Genomic DNA, 10,296 nt, shown 5'->3' on the forward strand with positions numbered 1-10,296 from the left:
CTATCTAAGGATGGTACTATAGAACGCCACCTCAAGGTAGGCCTAGTGGCGCCATCTCTTGGTCAGGCCGGAAACTTATCAATCCACCCTCGTATGTAAATGAATATCAAACTGACTCGCGGCTTTCCAATATTTAATTCAGGTTTTTAAAGTTTATACTTCTGATGAGCATAACTCAATAGTTGCCCCCTCATTCATATAATGTAACTCCGAACCCGGGAAGTGTCGCCCTAGTAGTGGTTAAAGAATTTCAAAAGTTGTTTGCGCTCTGTAATCCGAAGGTAATAATAATGCCTTTAGATTAGCTGTGGGGTTCCTACACCTTTCAGAATTAGATCTATAAACTATCCAAGTGAAACATATTTGTCATCGCTAATGCTTCTCGAACATAAATTAAAATCAATTACCTTAAACAAATCAATTAGTTGTCACAAAGGTAGTTTCGTGACCCAGCTATCCCAAATCGATGAATATGCGTTAGCATCACATTTGTTGATCAATGCCCATCCTTTAACACCTCAGTAATCAACCAGATTTTTTCACTTCTCAGATGCCTTTGAATCCTGTGAGGTGAATAGTAGGTACACTGAGCAAACTACCATAGTTTGGACACTGCCTCCTAAATGATGTTTGACCTTTATTGCGACCAAGTCTTTAGGACAAAACCTTGGTTCTTTGATAAATTCAAAATCACATGTGACATGAAACACTGCTGAAATACAAAACTGTCCTGAATTACTTATCTGTTATTGTTAATAAAGATTCTAAGTTTTGTTTTTTACGGTCAAAGTTCTCGTATTAAGACAAAAACCATTTCTTCCGCTGTCAAACGCCTTCTTAAAATAGCAGAGGCTCCTTTAGCGTGGTGAAGGTTGAATTATAGAAAATACAGATTGAAAGTAGGACTCTCAAGCTTTCATCTTCATAAGTGCTGCTGTGGGTTCCCTGAATACACCATGATTCTAAGCCATCTACCTTGAAGGTCATAAGAGGTCACTGCTGTCGATCGCTTCAATGACAGCATCCCTCTGAAGTTTTAACCCGTCCACAGAATCCATAAGTTAAGTTCGGGACACTTTATTCGAAAAGATAAACATAAAAACATTATTCTTGAAGCAGCAACCTTTAAATCTTGGAATTACTTCTAAAAGTTGCACGCATAAATTTACTTCTCTAATGCCTTTTCAATTGCTTTAACCTGGTCGATATCGAGTTATTTGGTTGGCAATAATTTGCTAAAGATTGTCATTTTCAGGTGGCCCTGAAGGGCCTGGTTATAGGAGTTTTTTTAAAAATGTATTTGTACAAAAATCTCTTCGAAGTCCTCATTAAGGTGGTTGTTGCGTCCTTGTCATTTATCGATTGGCGTGTTAACCTCTTCCTAGCAGCTCCCGATAATTCAGCTCGTCGTCACTTTAATGTTGGGTTTGACCCCCCGGAATCATCATCGCACTTAGGTCTGTCTATGTTGACTAAACCAGTGTCACATCAGATGGTTCTCCAATTAGAGATTTCAAATTAAGCTCCAGCGCTCTTTAGGCAATTTCAATCGTCTCAGGAAAATATGCTTTTTCAGACGGTCCTCGTTGATTTCACCTAGCTGTTTTTTTTCATCTCGCAAAAAAACTAATTTTATTCTTACGAGTAGCTACAGAAATTTCTGTTCATTCTATCCTAATTTCCTATTCCAAAACTCCATTTTAGTTTCTCCGAAATTAATACGAATTTACTACGAATGTATTTCGCGGAAATCCAGAATTTGTATCGATTACAAAGCTTACAGGGGAAAATGGTCTAAAAACACACTGCGGCCGCAATCGTTTAAAATGACATCAATCGCCTTTCAATGATTTCTTAGAGCTAACATCTGGCATTCAATAGATTTCCAGTCGCCTGGTTCCTAAAGATCTAGGAAGTTACTTATAATGCGATAGGTGTTTTATAAAACCGTCTTTTGAGCTGCTTTCAGTGCGATACTGATTCTTAAATGTTCAACATATTTCGCGCATGTTGCATGCACATTGCCTGAAGCCGAAGTCACATTACGATAAATATATGCATGTTTTCGTATGGGATTCTGATAGAAGCAAGCTATTTTTGAGCGAAATATCGGATGACTCAGTATCGCCTTCACGTTAATCTAACGTTTTATGGTATTATAAAGTGCAACATCTCGATTGCTTCTAAAATTGGCTCGCAACTGTATATCTCTAGATCCAAACATTTTCTGGACATCTAAAATGCCTCTACCTACATTATCTCGTAGTAGGACTACCCTTTCAGTCGCCCTGATCATGTTTGTCGAATTTAGAGATCACTTCGAAAAAAATACGAAAGAAATAAAAAAGGGAAGGAAGGGGATTTGCTTGGTTGCCTTCTCATTTTTCTTTTCGCTTTTTTTATTTTTGTCCAGAAGAAAGGGACATTTTTTTTCTTTTTGGGAGTAAAATTTTTTTCTTTTTTCATATTGCAATAGGGACATTTTATGGTGGTTGTCCCAATTTTGTCGCTAGATTCTTGGTTTTATTTGCAGGAACTCTTCATATAATGCTATTATGCGTTTCGAATGAACTGCATATCCTTCAGTATTATGAATACTGTTAATTAGTAATTTAATTAATTGAAAAAATTAAATCATTTGATTATATAGCTATCGCTGATATATTCTTTTAGAACGTATACTAATTTTTTAAAGCTTCAAATGGTGCGCCATTCTGGCCAATATATAAATTTTCGCGTTAAGAACGGATTTGCTTTGAACGAAAAGATAATGTAAATTGTGATATCAGTTTCAGCGAACTTAGTAAAAACGCTTTATTTTTTGAATCAGACAAATGAAATGTAAATATGTGAAAACAAACTTGACGTCCACAATGTAAGTGATAACGAGTATAGAATATATGTATCATATAATGTGATAAAGAACTCGAATATTCATAACTTACATTGGGACCCCGGTCTTCATTAATATAGTCATAAGTTTTTTCTCTTATTAGAAAATATGAGGATTATCTCTACTCTAGTCTTATCCTTCGCAGTCAGTCTGAATTTTTATGGTGAATACTATATTATTGCATTCATTATTTTAAGTTGGAAAAAACACCTTATGGTCGACAATTAACATACAGTAGATAATCATTAACAAAAAATACTATTGTATGTAAATAAAATAATCATTTATTTTCATGAGCACAAAATTTAGATTTTCACTGTTGTGTAAGCTTCAATCATGAGTACTTTTTTCAAGAAAAAGTGAAACAGTTGTTTTTTAATACAAAAATTATTATGGAAGCAATGTCCGTATTGATTGTTAATAATAATTGATTTTCTGTGTGCTTTATACGAGTGGATAGGTTTGTGACACTTGTGCAATTTTTTGATGGCAGTGATTTTCCTCTGTCACTAACAGAAACTGCAGGTTCTAAGAGGCGTTGGGAATCATTTGGTGACCGAAACACGTAATGGGACTCAGAATTGCTGATTTTTTTCCAGACCGTTGTTTGTTTAACGCTATCTTTATTTTCGCGCAGTTTTAAACAAATCATTCTTCTCTGACCAGATACCGGACAACGAAATTAAAATACGGCAAAAAATGCCGTATCTGTATAGACTGCCTAACTAATATGATATGATGAGCACAACATTTTGTCCACCGATTACAAGCTCAAATTTTAACAAGCGACTTCTTAAAAGAATATAATTAAAAATTACTTTTCTAACGAATCGGCGTATTACTTTAGGACTAGAATTTTTTAACGTGTCAAATATAAGCTGTTTTCATTTCATAGACGCAAATGGCTATCCTCACGACCACCTTAACCTCGCAGCGATTCACTGACGCGCGACTCTATGAACACACTTTTTAAAGATTTTTGTGGAAAGATGGAACATCAAAGTTGGAGACAAGTTGAAAAAATATTACAGTCAAGGCAAAAATATTTTTTTCACAATAAACACGACTCATTCTCCTGTCACAAACTGATATCTAAAAAAGAAGTTAGAAATGTCGATCTCTCATTGGAAGAGAAGATATGTTCCAGAAAAGTGTCCTGTAAAATAATATAAAATCAGGAAAAATTTGCAAAAAGAGAATATGCGAGGAAAATTTAGTCCCTTGTTTCTTCTTGCAGATTGGAGTTCACAATTCGACTGTTTACCAAACGGCGAGCCTATTCCTGGTGTTCCTCGTAACAGATCGTCTTATTTGGCAGACATATTTTCGTCACCTGAAAGTTGTCTTCCTCCAGCCAAACATCATTGTACACATTCTCCAGTCAGGCTTTCTTCTGCTGCCGAACCCTCTCTTCGTTCCAGGTCCAGGTCTCTAGCCCATCGGTATTCTTCTTTTCGCGTGCTTGGATTTAAAATCGAACAGGTTAAGTTTCTTCGCCTTATTCCCAACTTGAATCCGAACCGTCAATTCGAAATTCGAAAATACAGTTTTCCTCCTGATAAACCAATTTTTTTGAGAGGAAACTGGCATGCCTCCGAGCCCATGCCAACTTCAGAAAAACTGGTATTATCAACGTCCAATGGTGATGTATTGGCAATATTGGAGGGGCATAAATATCTTCGTGGAATTTTTACATCAATAAGTAGCTTTCAAAAACGCGCAAAAATAAACATGAACAGCGGCGGAGTTAAAGTAATGAGCGCAGAAGAAATCGCGGAAACTCCCTTAGGCATACATCGCCCAATTTTAAAGAATTTTAAGACAATAATTGTAGCAAAAAATCGTGAAAACCAACCATTTAATTTGTTTTAAATGTAAAAAATAAGATACAATATATTTGTGATACAAAGTAGAATCGAAATATCTTAATTAACTGGTAAATACAATAGAAACTTAATGCCTTATCGTTCTGAATGCTTCGAATTTACCCAATGCATGCGTCTGCCTTCTTCTATACAGATCAAAAAGGTTGCTTCTTATTTTCTGACACAAATATTTTAGGAGAAATATTATTTTATCGTAAAAAATATGTACATTCTCAGGCTTCGTTTTACTTACCAGAACCTTTATTTCATATCACATGAAACTTTTCTGGCATAAGTGTAATTGAATAATTAATTTTAAAATTACTTCATCGGATTAACATGCCCTGATTCTGAGCTATCTTTTGGGCCTTTTTTTGACAGTGTAGTATGGACGCTTTAGACTGAATACATTAACAGATCGGTTTTTTACCCAAATATAATATTTTGTGGAGCAGTTGCGTTCTTTCAGTTAAAAATATTTGACCGCCCGACAGTTTCCGGACAGACATCTGACACAGATATTTATCTATTGAGGTTTAACAAAAACAGTTAGGCCCTAATCTATACAGATATTATGAGGTGAGCACTCCTACGATTTAATAAAAAGAAAATTATTCAGATGTCAAAGAATCATAATTTATTTTTTAATTTAAACCAATGTACATTTCGATCTTTCATTTTAATTAAAAGTTCTGAACTTATACACAACTGTTGACCTGTAGTTATATTGAGAAATCGAACAAACAAAAAAACAGTTTGAATCCGTTCAAATGCTCCCTCACTCTACCAGACAACCACTTAATTTTTCTTCTGATATTATCACTTTTAACTAAAACTTTTCCACTTATCTTAAAATTGTTAATCTCTCTTTCAAGCTTAGTTTGGTAAAAATTGACGTTATCCTTTGGCGATAGTATTGACATAGGCGTTCTAGCATGAAATTAAAACATCATTTCCGCCGGAGACATTTTTTTCAGGGTACAAGGCGTAGTTCCATACGACGCCAAACAACTCGTTAATTTTTCATTGGAAGATATTTTCGAAGGTTTATACTACGCAACAACGTCACATAGTTACATTTTCTTAAACGTTTGAACCCCACACTCTGCGAGACAATTTGAGTTCGGATAGTAAGGAGGAGATTTGGCAAACTTTAAATTACGTTCAGTAAAATATCATTTAAATTCAACTGAATTGAAAGGTGAACGATTAACGCTGTAAACAATGCGAAGCAGACCAAATCTTGCAAAACAATAAGAAAACAACTCTAAGAATTTTTTAGCCGTTGCTTGAGCGACAATCCAAACTTCTACCGATTTGCTTGTATCATCGACCAAAATCAAAAGCTTTAAATTTCCATAAGATCTAAGTGCCCACGCACCCATGGCTGGACCGACTTAGGCATAGGAATTAAGACCTTCTGAGAGGAGTCATTTGAAGCTATTTGACAAGCCATGCACGATTTTATCTGTCGAGTTATATCATCTTCAATGCCCACCCACTACACAGATGATCTTAAAAGAATTTTACACCTCACAATACTCTCAATACACAATATTCTCAAGGTACCCCTTAACGAATGACAAAATAGGATCTTCCAGGGTAGCCAACGCGATCATGTAAAAGGATAACAGCCGATTCTCCGAATCATCAGCGACTGAAACATTAGTAAACTGGATTTTCGTACGATCATTTGAGAGCGACATGCATGACAGTGCATCCGCACGACCGATGGATGATCCTTTACGATGTTTAATATCATGGACATTAGCTGATAGAATTATCGCCCAGCGTTGCAATCTGGCAGCGGTCAACTGTGGAATACTCTTTCTATGATTAAAAATGCAATAGGTATTTCGACCGAATGAATTATGTGACTGAAAACGGCCCCTACACTATATGAAATAGCATCAGTCGCAGCCATAATTCTCAACGCCGGGTTATACAAAATTAAAGCCGCCTTTTCCGACATTGTGTTCTTAGCTATCTCAAGAGTCACCTGATACTTACCAGTCCAATACCAAATTTTATCCTTACAAGTTAAACACCGTAAAGTTTCCAACATGCTGGATGACATTGGGAAGAATTTTTAGTAGTATTTAAGGAAGCCCAAAAACAACAGCAGGTCCGAAACATTCTTAGGCAGCGGCGGCGACTTAATTTCTTTGACCTTTTCGGTGCTGGGATGTAATCCCTTCCCGTCGAGCTTATACCGAAAAAATCGATGCCTTGAAGCAAAAACTGGTATTTGGAAAGTTTTATCTTCACACTAGAGAATTCAAGACGCTGTAACACTTTCCACAAATTTTCAGTACACTTATTTTTGTCATTCCCACCCACCAGAATGTCATCCAAATACGCAGCAGTCTTGTTTAAACCCTAAGACACTTCTTCTCGCACATTTTGGAAAATTAAAGGTGCCGAGCTAATACCAAATAGTAAAGGGTTGAAGAAAAAAATACCAAAATATGTATTTAGTGTGAATAAAGGCTTTGGCGACTTAGCTACGTGAAGCTGTAGATAGAAATTAGTCAGATCGATCTTACAAAAAAAGACTGCATCCCTGAAATTTATTGAAAATATCTTCACATTATTTATTGAAGATATTTTAATTATCATTCTTTTTTGACAGAGTCGCGAAAGGCGTATGCAAAATCATACGCTCGATTTTTATTTCACACAAGACCAGAAGATTCTACGCTAGACGTTACATTGACATTATCAATTGAATCAGAGTCTTTGTGAATCAGAGACTTTCTTTATCCCGGATTGAAAAGATCAAGCGAATCGCGACCTGAAAGAGGCCTTTTTAGGGTGTTGTCGGTAACAAGCAGCATGAAGTTTTAAAGGTTACCGCGAACTATTCAAAGAGAACCGTTAGCGACGCCCAATTTCATTGTGTTTAAAGATAATTTATCCCAATAATGGTCAATTCTACAACATTTGACGTAGTTCTGCCAATGTAACAACGTATAGGCTGATCCCGAATCAGCCTTAAACTTGACTTTAAAAAATTCCTTTAACAAAAGAGTTGCATACAGAACTTCGCCACCATCAACAGAGTCAATAATACCTTCGTCGTCGCTTACCATTGTATCGATGACGTTGAACTCTCACGAAGATGTTGATGACTTGGAGCACTTGGATATATGCCCATGCTTCCCACACTTGAAGAATGGCAATTCGCATGGAGACATCAATTGATTCTTTGACGAATTATGCTGCTTCACGACTTCCATGTCAAGAACCAGCTTGTAAGCTCTTTGAAAGGTTAGATCAGGTTCTGATAGAAGCTTAAGGACCATAAAAAAGCAGTCTATTTAAGCAACTAAGCTTCAGCCTTCTCGTAAACCCACATGGTTTTTTTAATAAAATTCGCACACTCTTTACTGTTGCCATCCGCTTGCAGCTTCAATAAAATGTTTTTCACGAATAAGGGCAAAAGTCATTTTCGATTCGATCACGTAATGCTCCAACCATATCGTCGATAATATTGATGACTTCAGTTTGTTTTTCTAAAGTGAGTTTAAATTTTAAAACCCTTGACCTTCACCTTGCGTCCGCGCTTGGAGCGATAGCAAAAAGATATATGAAGTCAGTCAAGCACTGAAATTTAAAAGTCTGAAGAGACAGAGAATTTGTACCACCATTACTGATAGTGAGATTCGAGTTGCAAAGGTTACATTTTACAACACTACTGTCGGCGGTTTTACTAAAGCATTTGTATTTTTGTAGCCGCTTTAGTTCTTCACTGATATGATATTTCCTCTTCGACTTCAACATGACGAGAAGATCGAGGCACTCGGCACTAGATTTTGAAGTATTTCAATACAGAGTATTAAGCGATTTTTGAGAACGTGCATGTCAACAAACAAAAAAAGCCTACCCAGCAAACGTGGTTATAGAACAGATCTGTAACTGTTCAAAAACACAAAAGAACGTTTCCTAGAACAGGTTAGTAACAAGTTACGCAAACGCCAGTAACTATGTCATCACCCATTCGCTAGAACAATTCTGTAACAGTTCTAAAAAGCTATGACAACCGATCTGTAACATTTCTATAACACTTCTAGAACTGTTATTTATCAAATATAAAAGTGTTATGTATCCTTCACAGCAATATGATATCCTGGGATATACAATCAGAACTCATTTATGTCCCGGTTTATTCCAGGGAAAACTCATCGGAATATCCTTCGAGGCGGAAATATTGATATCCCCATGGATATATTTTGATCCAGGATAGCGCATACGCAGTCCCGACTAACAAAAATTATACGTCTGAGATATTCCCATAAGAGATATTTGCAAGGGTCAGCTCGCACATAGTGTTGGCGAACTAATCTTTGTTCCTAATTCGTTGTAGACCACACTTGTAACAGGGTTCTAGAACTTCGGTATAACACTGTTACGATACAGTTCTAGAATGAACTTGAAACACATATGTATTATAGAGCGCCTTTGATCGGTTTTTTCTAGAACAATTCCATAGCAAATGTTACAGAACAGTGCTATCACACAGTCTGGGAACAGTTCTGTCACAATTTTGTCACATTGTTCTAGAACACGGTTTTCTTTTTGACCTAGAATAGTTCGTCCACAATTTCATCACAGTGTTCTATAACACTGATACCTTTTTGTTCAAGAACAGTTCTGTCACCATCTTGTAACAAATGTTATAGAAAACAGTTCCTTTTTTGATCTGGAACAGTTACAGAATGTTTTTGCTGGGTATAATCATAACGTGTGTGCGCCATTGACATATAGAACTGGACTGCTAGCTATCTCTTTTTCCTGGTCTGAATACATACAAACAGAGAGGGTGAAATATAAAGCCCCCATGACAATTTTTTTTAAAAAGGTAAATTCTGTCGTTCGATCAAAATGGTGAGATTTAACATATTTTTCCGTGAAAACAGAGATGCGGTCACAAGCAGGTCACGACTGATCACCCTAGTTTATACGATCTTCAATGTCTTCGTGAACCACATTTTTTTAATGAAGCAATGAAATAACAAATAGAAATACGTAAATAATTTGAATAATTATTTATGATTTTCTGTTAGATTTTATTGCTATCTTCATCTTATATACTTTTTGAAGTTAATTATCTGAAAACTATCTGGGAGGAATGTGACGTTATGAATGATCTTATCTTCGTGATCGAAGTATGCGCTAGATGGAGTATATACTACTGTAACAAATTATCAGATCGATTGACACAAGCACTATTAAAAATCACTGCTGGCTTTGAACCACGATATCTCAGCGAAAAAAACGTAGGGAATTTAAAAAAAAACAGTTTAAAAGCCTATGAAATTCCACGTCTAGTAGTGCTAAACATATATTATTTTTATCTGCTGAAGAAAATACAGCACGTGGTAAGATTAAAAAAACAATTCTGGATTTTCTAAAATTTTATACTTCGACTCCAAGGCAGCACAGAAAATGCCACGCACAGAGGTCGTGCTTGATGAAAGTTGATTGATGAAAGTTGGAGTATTAAATAAGCTTGAAAATTTACGATGGATAGGTACA

Source organism: Belonocnema kinseyi, chromosome 4 (genome assembly GCF_010883055.1).
Source record: "Belonocnema kinseyi isolate 2016_QV_RU_SX_M_011 chromosome 4, B_treatae_v1, whole genome shotgun sequence".
NCBI lineage: Eukaryota > Metazoa > Arthropoda > Insecta > Hymenoptera > Cynipidae > Belonocnema > Belonocnema kinseyi.